General features: G+C 35.4%; 1 long non-coding RNA gene across 1 annotated transcript in view; it reads right to left on the bottom strand.

Annotated features, from left to right (window-relative positions):
• LOC140689481 (uncharacterized) overlaps window positions 1–970 on the bottom strand; it is a 34,613-nt gene extending 33,643 nt beyond the window's left edge. The window contains exon 1 of the long non-coding RNA XR_012064482.1: window positions 850–970. This is a non-coding gene — a long non-coding RNA (uncharacterized lncRNA). The remainder of the gene's footprint in view (window positions 1–849) is intronic.
• Between the last annotated feature and the right edge of the window lie 14,184 nt (window positions 971–15,154).

Raw genomic sequence — 15,154 nt, 5'->3', positions numbered from 1 at the left:
CCTTGGCAAAAAAGAGAAAAATAACAAGTCTGTCCCTCGTAATCATCACAGGTCTTTCCTGCCCAGCAATCTTACTTCATTTTCCAGCCCATTCACTCTTCCCCTCTCCTAGGTCATTGGTCCTCACTTGCAATTCTCTCTTCAAATCTTTAACAAATCCCCACCTGCATTCTCAAGTGATCTTTTTCTGTTTCACTGAGAAAACAGCAATGTTGGGAAGTAACATCCAGGGGAAACAGATGAAGGTGGTCACAAGGTACAAGCTTCTGGTTTGTAATGTACAACAGTTCTGAGATGTAATGTACAACAGGGTGACTATGGTTAACAGTACTGTATTGTAATCTAAGAGTTGCTAGGAGAGTAGACCTTAACAGTTCTCATTACAAGGCAAAAATATTCTAACAATGTGGGTTGATGGATGTTAAATAAATTTATTATGGTAATCATTTTGCACTGTATACAAAATGGAATCATGAGGTTGGACACCTCAAATTAAGACAAACTTACATGTCAATTATATTTCAGTAAAACTGAGGAAGCAAGAGGGAAAAAAGAAACTAGAGAAGTCATACCCCATGCACTCAGAAACATTCCTTTAGTCTGTGCCCCTGGCTCTCCCAGTGCCTTGTCACTGTGACCTGGCTGTCTATGCAGCTGCCTCGGCCAGTCCCCCAGAGGGGAACAAGGCCTCATTTCAGAGCCTCCAAGACCTGACGCTTGTGATTCCCCTTTTTCTCTTGAATTTTCAATCCATTGTTCTCTTTAGCATTCAAAAATGTTATTTCTAACATATTAAAAAAAAAACTTCTCTATGACAACTATCTTGACTTCACAACTTTCTCTACTTACCGCCCTGTTTCTCTGCTGTCATTTGCAGCAAAGTATCTTGAAAAGTCATCCAGTACCTCTTCTCTCATCCAGCCTTAAACTACTGTCAATCGTGCTTTCTTTCCACTCAACAACAGTCATGTTGGAGACGAGGGGAACCTGTATGGTGATAAATTCAACAGTCAGTTTTCAGTTCCCGTGTGACTTAGCAGCATCTGGGACAGTGTTTCACCCCCTCCTAAAAACACTAGCTTCACTTGGGCTTCAGGGGTGGGACGCTGCTCCTCTTCCTTGCCTCTCCTGCCGACTCTCAACCCCTCATTCTCTCTCCAACCCTGAATCTACTTTTTCTCCTCAACTTCTCAGTCTGCCTCTATCCTCACTTCTCTTTATGGTCCCTATGTCCTCCCCCATCTCTTCTCCTCTTTCTCTGTACACAAGCTCATTCTTTGTCTCAGATCTGCTTGCACAGACTATTGAAATAAACCCCTAGCCAGTCTCACTGTTTGTCCCTTCCCTGCCCCAGGGTGTTCCACAGGACAGCTTCAAAGATCCTTCTGAAAGGTGAGTCAGGGCATCCCAACCTCCCAATCAGGAGAAGGAGAGCGAAGTCCTATTAATCACAACCCAGCCTGCCATGGTCTGGCCTCGGTGCCCGTCTCCTATTTCATCTCCTATCTCATCTCCTGGCATCTCCCCTGCTCATGGTACTCTTGCCACACTGGCCCCCAGGCTGCTTCTGCTTCAGGACCTTTATTGTTTCAGTTCTGACTGAAACGATCTCCTCACAAAGTTCCTTCACGTTTCTGCTCAAATGTTACTTGGTTATAGAGGCCTTCCCTGAACATACTAAATAAATATCTGAACAAGGCTCCCGACCCCACACATTCTTGTTTTCCTTAACTTAGATATACTGTCCACTGCCCTCTCCCCCTCTGATGACATGTACTCGTTTACTTGTTTATTCGTTGATTTTCTCCCATTAGGATACAAGCTTCATGGGATACAACAAGGAGGAAAACAGTTGTCTGTTTTCCTCCTTGTTGTATCATTGATTCCCAGCGCAGAATCTGACTCCTTGTAGGTGCACAACAAATGTTTTTTAAATAAGTAAATCACCGAGATAATGGCAAATAAATATCATAAACTCTGCAATATGATTGCAAAATGTATTTCAGCTTCTAACCAATCGTTTTCTCATTCGCATTTGACAGTGCTCGGGTGGGCTCGATCTAGGATGGGAGAGACTGAAGCCTTTGAGAATATTGTTGAAGAGGAAGGATATTTTTATAGCTGAATGGAAACAACCTTTTCTTCTTCCCTCTATTTGGAGAGTGAAGTAAACAGCATCTAGTTAGCCTCTGTTCAACTGGTTGTTAAAATATACCCTCCACGTTAAATAGCCAACACATACTGGAGATAAATCCAATAGTTTTATCCAATTTTAACAAAGTAAATTCAGAAAAGCACAATTAACATGCAAGCCAGTATCTGTGACCTGGATAAAGTAGGTTGACAAGCCAGAAGGATAATTAGCTTTGGAAATAGATTTGGATTCAAATCTCAGCCCTGCCACCTACTAATGATAAACTTTGAATGAATTAATCTTTCTGAGCCCCATTGTCCTCAGATGTAGGGATTTTTTTCCTCATATGTAGGAGGTGCTTAAAGCATGCTAGCTTGTCTGTATGTTTTTAATAATATCTAGCTTCAACATTTCACTTAATCAAAAGAAATATGTCTGACCTCTGTCTGCCCTCGGTGGCTCATTTTAATATCTGACCACAATAAAGTGTTTTGGCATGGAATTATTTTTCCCTTTCAAAAAGCTCTTGAAAAATCTCTCTCCTTCTAAATGTAGATAATATTGCCCTACTGTGTATAAATCATGTAGCTGTTATTACGCAAATACTTTGAAATTATATAAGGAAGCTTTAATTATAATTGGTTAAGAATGAGGGAATTTAAAGGATATCTAACCCATTTTATGGACAATGAATATGCACCAATATCTGTCTGCTAAAAATGGAAAAACTAAGACATTTATTATAATGAAATACTTTCCTGGAGAGCATACAGCAAGATAACAAATGTTACAGATGACTACCAGTATGGAATCCTATTGAAATTGTTAATCTTTGAATTTTCCCTAAGCAATACAGACAGTCCTCGCTTTGCACAGAATTAACAAGAGCATGTGCACATCACCATGGTGTCTCACTTTGTAGGATTCCCGTGTTCAGGGACAATTTGTTGCTGTGCTGTGCAAACTGGGGACTGCCTGATGGTGCTGTGGTTTAAAGTACAGATTCTGTGACCAAACTCCCAATTCCAATCCTATCATCCTTACTGCCTAGCTGGATGCCTTTAGGGAAGTCGTTCACTCTTGTTTTCCCTCGATTCACTCATGTATAAAATGAGGGTAATAATCATGTTTCCTCATGTGTCGTTGGAGATTTAAATGAATTAATAAAGTAAAGCTTTTAGAATAGAGCCTGGCACTTGGCAACAATCTTATAAATGTTACTGATTTATTTTATTCTTCTAATTAGTGGCACCAATTCTCTGTCGAGATGTCTGGGTTGATGTAAAGATTAAATACCAAGAAATAGTTCAGTATTTTTCACTTAGCAAAAAACAAACAGTATCTGTTGTTTATTGATAGGAGGTATGACTCTGGCAGAAACCGAACTTCTCCATTACAGTGTTTTAGGTTACTTCTTAACACCTCCACAAAAGGCAGATATGAGCTGGTTTCTTGGGTCTGTGTTTTACCAGCTTTGCAATTTTTAATCTCTCCAGCTCTCAGATTCTTCATTTGCAAAGTGGAGTTAGTAACGGTACCAACTTTCAAGAGGTTATTGTGAGCACTCAAAAAATACTACCTGCTTGATAAACTTTACCTACGATTACCTACAAAATACCAAATTCAACACTTTCCTAAGAATTATCTGTCCCAAGCACTAATATAACCAGCTGTAATGCTGTTAACTCCATCATTATTAGATATGAGTTTCCTTAATTTTTTTCCATTGCCGTAAGTTACTATATTGTTTAACAATCATCCTTGTAATTATTCTTTAAACTGTATTGAGGTATAATGTACAATAAAATACATCAATTTTGAGTGTAAAATTTTGAAGTTTTATAAATATGTATAACCACATAACCACTATGAAAATAAATATATAGAATATTTTCATAATCTCAAAAAACTCTATCACATCCCTTTAAAGAACTGTCACCCTCCCACTGACATAGCCTCAGGTGACATCTGAACAGCTGTCTTTTACTAAAGATTAGGTTTGATTCTTTAAAGATTTCAAATAAATTAATTCATATAGTATATACTCCTGGCATGTGACCTCTTTCATTCAGTATTTGAAGAGGGGACAAAAGAAAGCCACCAAAGTTTTAATTCTCATTATTATTCAATAAAATAGGTTTTTCCCTACAAGGTCCAGAATGAAATTCCCCATTTTTAACATAATAGAATCCATTTTAAATGAATGTGATTTCATTTTATGATTCCATAAATTTGAGTAAAGCTTTCATTTTCATGATTTTTCAGTCTTTCTTGATGTTGATGATACTAGCGATTACACTCACCTCTCAGAAAATACTTTTTGTGGACAGAGAAATTTTTCAGATGGTTATTTCATGTCTCTATCCCCAGATATTAAGAGTCCTGACACAAAAGGTAAACACATACTGCCGTAAATGTTAAATAAAATAGTTTATATACCACTCTCTCCAGTGAAGACTTCTGCAGGTGAGGTGTACTGTTGGCTCTTCCAATGAGGAAGTCACTCCATAAAGATGGATTCTATTGTAAAGGCAAGAATACATTTGTCATAGTGTTCACATTCTCCAGTGCTGACTGGCCCACTGCCCCCTAGAAGATAAGAAATTGTTTTCAGAATTTCAAAACATATTTTTAAAATGAATGAAGTGGTGCAATGATAAAAACTGAAGCCAATTATACAGTAGAATTATATTTTGCATCAGCTTTGGAGCCAGATGCTTATACTACTTAATTATCTTATTTGTTCATTGATTCATCATCATTAGTCACAATTATATAGGAAATTCTGCCACACAATGTCCTCTTATTGAAAAGTCCACCAACAAATGAATAGTTAAAGATAGTAATTATAAAAATATAGTCATATGGTTGATAATGGAATGATGTAAACAAAATTTAACAATTACAGTTTATATACCACTTCATTTAATTCTTATATTTATTATTAAAATATGGACATATGCTAACAATAATTATATGAGGCAAGTTTCCTTAGCGTGATCAGAGAGCATAACTTCTCAAAGCAATACAGAAGGTGCAACAATGGTTTGAGAAACCTGTTTTTATTAAAACCCTCTCCCACCTCCTCCAATAATAGATACTTCTGTGAAAATTACCTAGAGGATTAACAAGTACATACAATTTTAAAAAGTCTAATTTTTGCACACCTTAAAATGCTTTTCTGCATTTATAATTTTTCTCTTAGAAAAAAGTACTGATTCATTATTTTGCTCCTTTTGTCCCTTTATTGCTTTATAGAGTTGAAAATTCATCATTTCTTGTTCATCTGAAATTTTTTAGTTAAATATGATTTTGAACTCAGCCTTTTTCTTTTTTTCTTTTTAGACTTTAGACAGGTATGGCATTGTGTATACTATATACTATAACAGGATTTTGAGACATTACTTGTAATAACCATCCAAAAATGCCTGTCAAAAATGTGCAATGTTCATGCTAAGTGGCATAAATTGATACTCTAAAAACCCGTAAGTTTACATTATTTATTTTTAGCTAAATTACTTCAGATCAGGCATAATTACCATGCCAATTTTGGAAACATTTTTGATTTTCAGAGCTTTTTGGGCTTTGGAATTTTAGATAAGGAACTGTGGACCTGTGTGACCTCTGTGATCAAAGTTTTCTTATCAAAGCAGCTGCATTTTAAGAAAAGGAGAGCTGGTAGCTACTTTATCATTTTCCTCATCTCCCTAGACTTCAATGTGAAGCAGATGAACAAACATTCCAGGTTTAAGGTGAGAGCATCCCTTTATCCTCTCACCTGTCACCCTACCCCTATATATATGTTCTCACAAGAGATAATGATGGACTTCAGGCCACAGTTTTATTGAACAGCTACTAAATGCTCACAACTAAATGCTCAGAATAGTGGAGGTGCAGCCTTTGCTTTTTATCCAAAAGGTCCACCTTCTATCATTGTCATCATATCAACAACATGCACAGAAATATACCAAATAATAGAAGACATAACATGATATTACCAACATTTAATACTTCACACTATGAAATGACACAGTATTTCAGGGAAGAGAGGAGTTCATGTGAAGTAGAATTATCCCACAAGAGTTATCCTGAGGAAATTAGGCTTCTTCTGTAGGTTTTTAGTACCTATTCAAGAAGACCGGGCAGGAAGACCATCCAATAAATTAATGAGAATAAACAAAAGAAGAGAAACAATTTATTGAGCAACTACTCTGTGTCACACAACACTTTAGATTTTTTAAATGGAATATTGCTTTGAAAGAATACAGGCAGAACATAAGGAGAAAAATGAAGTATGTGCTGGTAGGAAAAAATGTATATAATGATTGACAATGAAGTACACAGAATGTACTAATAGTCTGGCCTGATGTAAAGGAGACAAAACTAGGGGTATGCCTCCAAAGCTCATATGTAAATAAAACTATACTAGCAGCCTGCTGCTTCTACTTCTTCTGTTTTTCATATAAGCTGTTTAACAATAGTTTGAAATAAAGTTTCTTGGTAAGTGAGTAGAGTGCAGACTGCTTTTGCCAAAGTTAGACTAATAGGAATTCCCCTTAAACATGTATGTGCAATAGAGGATCCTCCCTTCCCCAGAGAAGTCCTAATCCCTGGGACCTGTGAATGTTATGCTACACTGCAAAAAGGACTTTGTAAAATTAAGGTGATAGACTTTACCATAGAGAAATCATCCTGGATTATCCCACTGTACCCAAACTAATCATAGCAGCCCTTAAAAGCTGAGAGCTTTCTCTTGCTGGAGTCAGAGAGACTAGCAGAAGAAGAAGTTGGAGAGATGGGGCAGGAGGACAGATCACAGATTCAAAACAGGAGAACCACTAGATCTACTAGTGGTGACTCTGAAGGTTAAGGGGCCCATGAGCCAGGAAATGCAGGGAACCGAGAATCATTCTCAGATGACAGCCAGCAAGGCCACAGGAACCTCAGCCCCACAGCTCTGCGGAGCTGAATTCTGCCGCAACCAGAATGAATAGGTTCCCCTCCCACTGATGGAAACCTTGATTTCAGCTTTTTTTGTGAACAAGCGCATCGAGGCAGCCAAGCCCAATGGAACTTCAATAACAAGCACAGAAATGCACAGAACTGTGAGATGATAATTTTGGATTGTTTTTAAAATCTCAGAGTCTGTTATTTGTTAAGGCAGCAGTAGAAAATTAATATAGTGTGGGACTGAGTGGATAGACTCATTTTACTAGTATCTGAATGCATTTACTGAAAAGACTTTTTATATGCTAAAGTTGTTGGCTGTTTGTTTCTTTTATCATTTTCCAAATTACCCACAAAAGCATTCTACCCTACCCCACGCAGAAGACATAGTGATTTTCAGTGTAAAGAGATTATTTTTAAGTCTAGACAAAAAAAAAAGTCTAGAATTCTGTAAAAGTCAATTAATTTTCTGTTTCATGAATTAAAAGTTAAGGGAGACTTGGAAAGAGCTTCATTTATTTTCAAAATCATGTTTCCCTTTTTTCCTCTGAGGCAAAACAGCCTCCACTTTAATTAGGCAAATCTTCCCAGACTTTGACGTTGGATAATAAGTTCATATATCATAAGCTTACCCACTATGTTTAGCGATCATTTTTCATTAAAGATGTAATAACGCTCACACCTTCATTAACTCTGTTTAGCAGCACTAATTACGATGGATGCTAAAGACTCTCATACTTCATTTTTTCTCAGTGTCATCTCATCAAACCATTAGGACTCGTGGATAAAACATAACGAATATATAAGTATACACTGATTTAACACATATCCTTGTTATTAGTATTATGACCATAACCTCTCGATGGGTTAAAATTTTACTGATTAAGGTCATAAGGGCAGGAATCAAAGCTAATTTATCAGTGCCCCAGTGCCCGGCAGTAGGTCCTCAGCATTTAATCTCATGTTGTAGAATGTTTGCATTCAAACAAGTCTATAAAAATATCTGTTATTTCTTTAGTCAGTAATAATATGGAGCATTACTTCAATGTGAAAGGTGTTGGTTTAATTTTTTTAATATTCAATAATAAATTCTGTATGGACTCTAGCAGAATAGTAAAGTATATGGAAGCCAGGTTTTGCCACTTCTCTTGAAAATGACTAAGTAGCAGTGTGATGGCATAAGAACATCCTAGTAGAAATTAAGAGATCAGAGGTTTAATCTTAACCAAGCTAACAAACGACTGTATGTCAAAAGAAAAGTCATTTACTATTTCCAGGTGGCAATTTGTCCATCTCTCACAATGAGAATTTAGACTAGGTTTCTCTGAGAACCCATCCACATTTATGACTTTCTGCATAAAGCACATTGTTAACATAGCTTTGGAAACCAGAGTTTTGTCTGCTAAATGTCTGGCCTAGACAGACTGCTAACTGGCCTTGAAAAATGGTGCTGTGCAAAAGCAAATCTTACTCTACTATAATTGTTGTCTTTTTACTCTCCTCATTAGCATTTTAACATGATCATTTAACATGATCAATCATGTAGCAAAAGTTTTAATAAAAAATAAACTAATGTTTGCAATTTTTTGCATTAGGTTGGATGAAGAGTCAAGGTGGCTTTTTTTCACTTGATTTTCTTGTATCCATAAAATTTTTTATCAATGCACTTTAGTTTGCAGTTAACACTTTCAATTTGATACAAGTTAACTGATAAATTATTCATTCCCTTTAGATCATCTGAAAGAAGACAAGAGATGAGTTCTTCATGACTTTGTGACATACATTTTGACGTTTCGCTTTGATTTTTATTTCAAAATTTTGTCAGTCAACATTTCAAAACTAATTTTGATTTGTTTTACTATCTACCATTTGGTAGCCTCATTTGTAATCAATATTGATTTTTTCTTTTTTTACTAGAAATAGTATTTTTAAGATTTAGCATCATTGAGTCAATTTTTAAATTCTTACTGAAAAAATAATTTGTGAAAAATACTCAAGTTTTCAAAAATATTCTTTTGAAATATTACTGAATCAAAATGCATCAAATACACCTATCTGTCATATCACTGCAGGTTTAACACTATATTGACTTGTAGCTTTCATACAAAAAAGTTCACTTGAGGGCCTTTGGCCAAGCCATTATATGAATCATGGCACACAAATATTTCAGCTGAATCTTACATGAATTTCAGACACAGTGTAAGTATAAATATTACAAAACATATATTTAGTAAGATTTAGAGCTACGAGAAGAGTTTAATTGTCTCAAGTCAATATCAGTTATATGTTCATATATACACGGACTTCATGGTTAGGGAGACCCGGTGCCCGATCTATATTCCCTCATCCTTAACGTTTCAGTGTGTGTCTTTCATTCTTCCAGCTTTAATGTCCTGCAGTTCTCTGCCTGAGGACTTACTTTGGTGCCCAAAGTTCCTGGGCCAGGTGAGTAAGAAAAAGGATGTCTCTCAGCATCAGCTCTTCATCAACATAAACAGTCTTGTTCCCTTCTGCCTTGGGTAAGACAACTTTGAAGTGAGAGCTACACACTTCTCGGAGTTCTCAAGTTAGTTTAAGCTTCACTTTGTGTTTTCATTCATCATATATCTTTAACATGCCATTTCATAGTTTACGTATAATACAGATCTTTTATGTCTATATCTAACTGTCTATAGCGTTGTTGTGAGAAAAGGAAAGAATAAACACCAACAGAAATTCACACTGCTACCAAGTACTCTGTCACTCACATCCTGTTGTTTTAGAAGGTACTAATCTAAAATCCAGGCTTCCTGCACCTTCAAGAGTTATTTTAAGAGTTTTCATTTTTAACACAAGATATTCATGAAAATAAAACTAGAAAATATCTCAGTTAAAATTATTAGAATGTATTTCTTTGTTCTCACACAAGTGAGTTATTTAATAGGTTAGATTATTGCCCTGAAGCCTTAGTCATTTATAATTATGTCTTGCTTATAGAGTTAAGGAATGGAAAGTTGTTTTTTTTAATAATCCAGTGATGCAGTAATCATTTCTTTTTTAATTAAAAATTAATTTGCCTCCTAACGAAGACAAATAAAACATCAAATCTAATTAAGACTGTGTGAAAGGTTGTGTGAGCCTCAGTTAAAAGGTCTTAACACACAACAAACTTCAAAAATAGCAAAACTCATCTTGTTCCTTTTCCTAGAAGGTCCTAGGGGTAAAAGCAGCTGCAGAACATTATTCCTCCTTTTGTTTTAATTGTCTTTAATAGATGAGCTAGAAAAAGCATTATAAATAATGCATCATAATGCTTTGCATAAAGGTAAACAGAACAAATGTGCCAGGTGACAAGTTTATTTTAACAACCAGGCTGTTTTTTGAATTATGTTTTCTCTCTCTCTGTCACTCATCTCAGAGAAAGGGAATTACAAGACAGATCAGGAACAATGAACAATAGGAGCACTAAAAAGACACTAATGATAATTAGGAGAAAATAACAAAGTCAAGGTATGTCCAAGGGAAGGTTCTTTTAATTGTCTTAAAAATTACCTAAGTTTGAGATTTGTAAGAAAAAATAACAGCGAAAATGATATAGTTAGAAGACTATTTACACACATTTTCACTGAAATATCCACTAATTTTAAGAACTAGGTTAGGTTCTGGGATTGTGTGGGTAATTAAGTAATAGAGCCAGCCCTTAGGAATTCTCAGTTTAGTATGAAAATTAGAGATGTAAAACAATTACTTTACAATTTTTAAATTACCAAGATAAAAGTTTGTTCATTGTGATGCTGGAACCCAGAGGAGAAAGAATTAATTCTGTCTTGCAGAATCAGAACTATCTAACAAGAAAAATATAAACAAGCACTTAAAGAACAATAATTACAAGCAAAACATATCAGACAAAAGACACATACACGAAGATTGTATGATATGTTCATGACCATTAGAGCAATATTTGCAAGGGGAGAATGGTAGACAGTCCTGAAAGTCATTTATTTTATTGGATTGCCAAGGGACACAAATGCCACAAAATAGAGGTTGTAATTACATAACAATGGCTAGCTTTTACATTTTTCAAAAGTATCATATTAAACTATCTAATATTATAAAAACATTAAAATTTATACAAAAGTTTTTGAAAAATGTATGTGGTAGTTTTTTTTTTAATTCTATGAGTTTTCTAAAATTTCACCTCTAATTTTGGTGTATGTCCAGGTTCTTATTTCAAAAGACAACTGCTGGCATCGCTCAACTATTTGGCAAAGAGTGTGGCCACAGCTGGTATGTTGCACAGAAACAAGGTTCCAATAATCATAAAAGGCGTTAACTAATTTTATTTTAATCATACCTTAAAAGCAATATGAATTTTTTGAAACACTTTAATACACGAGAAAAAAATGCACCCTACTGAAATTTTAAAATATAAAACATTTAAATCACCTATTTATCTAAATACAATAAGTTATTTATATCCATATGATGTCTTCACTGGAATAAAGATCAACATTTTGGTGAAAAATTAAGATAACCTTGGAAATATGTTATAAAATGTTATAAAAATGAATCTAAATCCAAATGAACTTCATTCTTGCACTTTCAAGCTTATTTGGTCACGACATGAGATAAAACTGTATGACTGAATCTGCTCATATTTTAAAGATTTTTGGTACAATAAGCTTTGAAGGAAGAAGTTAAGATGTAGCTCTGTTTTATTCATAGCTTCATGCTGATATTCAACTAGCGTGTTAGCGACTCTATTGGCTGTTAAAATATGGAAACAGTTCTGTACTGGCTGTTAAATGCCTAACTCCTGAGTCCCACAAGTTCACAGATTTATGTTTCCTCAGCTACACTGACCAGCCTCTTGGACCTCTCATACTTCCCCAACTTTTCAACACCCAAGAGTCAAATCCTGACATGGAAGGAGAACTCCAGTACCCGACTTTGTTTTTCAGTGCGTGACCTGTAGCAGTGGTTAAATGTTCACATCTATACTTGTTCAACAAATACATTTCAAGTCAATGATATAAGCCATACACTATACCTCACTTAGTAAACACTGAATTCGGATAAAGGAACAAACAAGCTTAAGTTTTTCTAGTCTGCATGAAATTCTAGTGGGAGATGAAACATTAAGTACATCACTATAAACTAGGTGCATAACTTAAAATAATAAGTACTAAAGAATTAAAGAACAGAATACTATGAAATGATAAAAGGTTGATCAAATTTATATTTAGGGATAAGATAAGGCAACAAAGGCAATTTAGCTCATCCTGAAAATTAGAGGATTTACTCTGAATTATGGAGACCCCCCCCCAAAACGGTAAATTATATTGTATTCAGGTAATAATTCAGAGTAAATAGACTCAGGCAGGCTAACTGGCTGCGTTCCAAAAGATTACTGAGTTCATTCATGATCCAGATTCATGACCCGAATTTCTTTCTCTTTGTGTGTGTGTGTGTGTATGTGTGTGTGTGTGTGTGTGTGTGTGTGTGTGTATACACGTATCTTTATTTCTCTGTCATCATCCAGAACCTACCATGATTTATAATTATACATCTATAATTTATGGTGATTTACTTAATGTAACTCCCTTGCTTCTATCTCTAGAATTCTGTGAAGATTAGACTTTGGTTCTCTTCTAGATCTGCTTTCCAGTCTGGAAAATGAGGTCAGGAGTAAGAAAATGCATGTAGAAACAGAGTTAATATTCCACACAGGAATTTGTATTAATTAATATTCCTTATTTTCAAAAAGATATGGCACAGTTTAGTGTGCACATAAAAGAATCATTTGGAGATAATGGAGGTCAAAAACTTCACCACTGGGGGAAAATACAATAGATGGGGTGATTAACAAAATGGACACAGTTAAAAGTTGAATTTGTGAGTTAGAAAATAAGCTGAGGAAATTCCTCAGAACTCAGCACATTTGGTCATTGAAATTATGAAAGAAACATAAAGCAGAAGCAGAGTTTTAAAATCCAGCTTACTGGAGTTTTAGAAGGCAGATTAGAGAAATTATGGAAGACCAATTCTCAAATAAATAATTGAGGCAGAGCCAAAGAAAGCTGAGTGTTTGGGGATGGGTTACAGCTTGAAGCATTAACCACAGTACTTGGCACTTAGTATGTGTTCAACAGTGGACAGTATCATTAGTTAACTGGGAGAAGTCACCATCAAACTGGAAAGGTAGTGTCTTGTACAAGGTATCATATGCAGGATATCTGAAAATAATCATTCCCCTCTATTAAGATTGGGGAAAAAATCTACTGAATTACATAACTCTGATTTTGATTATGTTCTTTGTGTCATTAGAACAAAATAATTCACTTTGAAGGTATTTTCATCCAGTATGGTTTTCAGTATAAAAGACAAATGAGGCAATTTGTAGCTGGGCAGTGTGAAATTATAAAAGGCTAAGAGGAAGAAACTCGATTTTAGTCCCTGGTATGAACTTCATCATGTTACATAACACCTCTGGGTTTAAAATTCCTTCTCTGTGCGTACACTGTGGATCAAGCATACTCCCACTATCGATGTGGATTTGTGTGTGTGCGTGCGTGTGCATACAAACATATATTTTAAGATTATTTTTATCCTTTTTACTTCTTACTGCTCTAACAGACCCAGAAACAGAACACTCCAAAAAATTCATATTGGACTTTATGTCATATAGGCATTCTGTATTTCACTAGTACCAGAAGGACTTGGTACTACATGGAATGTTACACTTCTTAGCGCTTCAAAATCATTATTACCGTTTTTTTCTAGACTAGTTTTCTGTTGGGAGGATTTCAAGTAAACAATGCATTGTGATGACAAAACTTTCATTTTACTTAACCTAAGGCATAGCTTAAATGTGAAAAGTTTTTTTTCAAAAAGTTGATGTATTAGTTTTCTGTTGCTGCTATAACACATGCACACAAACCCAGTGGTTTAAAACACCACCACCGATTTATTATCTTCCAGTTCAGGAGATCAGAAATCTAAAATGACTCTTACTGGGCTAAAAGCAAATGTCAGTAGAGCTGGAGAAGAATCCGTTTGCTTGCCTTTCCTGCTTCTAGAAGCTGCCTTCATCCCTTGATTTGTGGCCTCTTGTTCCAATTTAAAGCCAGCGGCAGAGCGTCTTCCAATCTCTGACTCAGAGTCTCCCTTTGCATTCCTTCCTTTATAAGGATCTCGTTATTCCACCTAAACAGTCCAGGATGATCTGTCTGTCTCAAGATCCTTAACTTAGTCACACCTGCAAAGTCCCTTATGCCACGTCATGTAACATAGGTTCCAGGGATGGGGATATTGACATTATTCTGCCTATTAGAATTCAGTAAAACTTATGTAAATCAACTTTATTTTATTACCAAATATGACTTCGTAAATACTTGAAATAATGTCTCTGTATCAGATTCTTGTCAAGTGTATTGATGAGAAAAATAATAAAATGAAATCCGTCCGTGGTCAAGTATACCTGGCAGCAAATTTCTTTTTGTTTACATAAAATGCTCGATTTGAAAATATGTTCCCAACCGTTTGGATATTTTGCAATATCAACCAGAAGATTTCAACAAGGTTAGCTTGCAGATCAAAGACGACCCAGATTTTTTAAGAGAACTCGGTGAAGCTGTGAGCCATGGATATGTTGCTGATCTAATGTTTGCAGCAAAGAAATAACACCAAAGAAGCAATTCTCCAGAACTTCTGACATTGATTTTAATATGATGAGGAAGATCACGGAATAACTGGCCACCATGCCACCTAGTCAGCACACAAAAGATGCAGCAATCGTGGCATCATTCATTGTAATCATTGGCTTTCCATATCTGTATGCACTGGCACTAAAAAAAAAAATCTCTTCAAAAATCAGAAAACATTTTCTGGCAGGTAAGCTCTCAATTCATCCAACTGACCTTTGAATTCCCATCATTTTGAGAATTTTTCTCAGGAAATAGGTACTGAATATGGTGTTCTCTATACAAAATATACTGATTCTTCACAGAACAATCTTTGAGCCATTTGTTGATAAATTTGAAAACAACTATATATTCTTTTTAAATAAATTATGATTTTTAGAGAAATTTTCCA

Source organism: Vicugna pacos, chromosome 26, assembly GCF_048564905.1.
Source record: "Vicugna pacos chromosome 26, VicPac4, whole genome shotgun sequence".
Lineage (NCBI taxonomy): Eukaryota > Metazoa > Chordata > Mammalia > Artiodactyla > Camelidae > Vicugna > Vicugna pacos.
The sequence above is the reverse complement of the archived record's forward strand: the minus strand, read 5'-3'. Positions and strand labels throughout refer to the sequence as shown.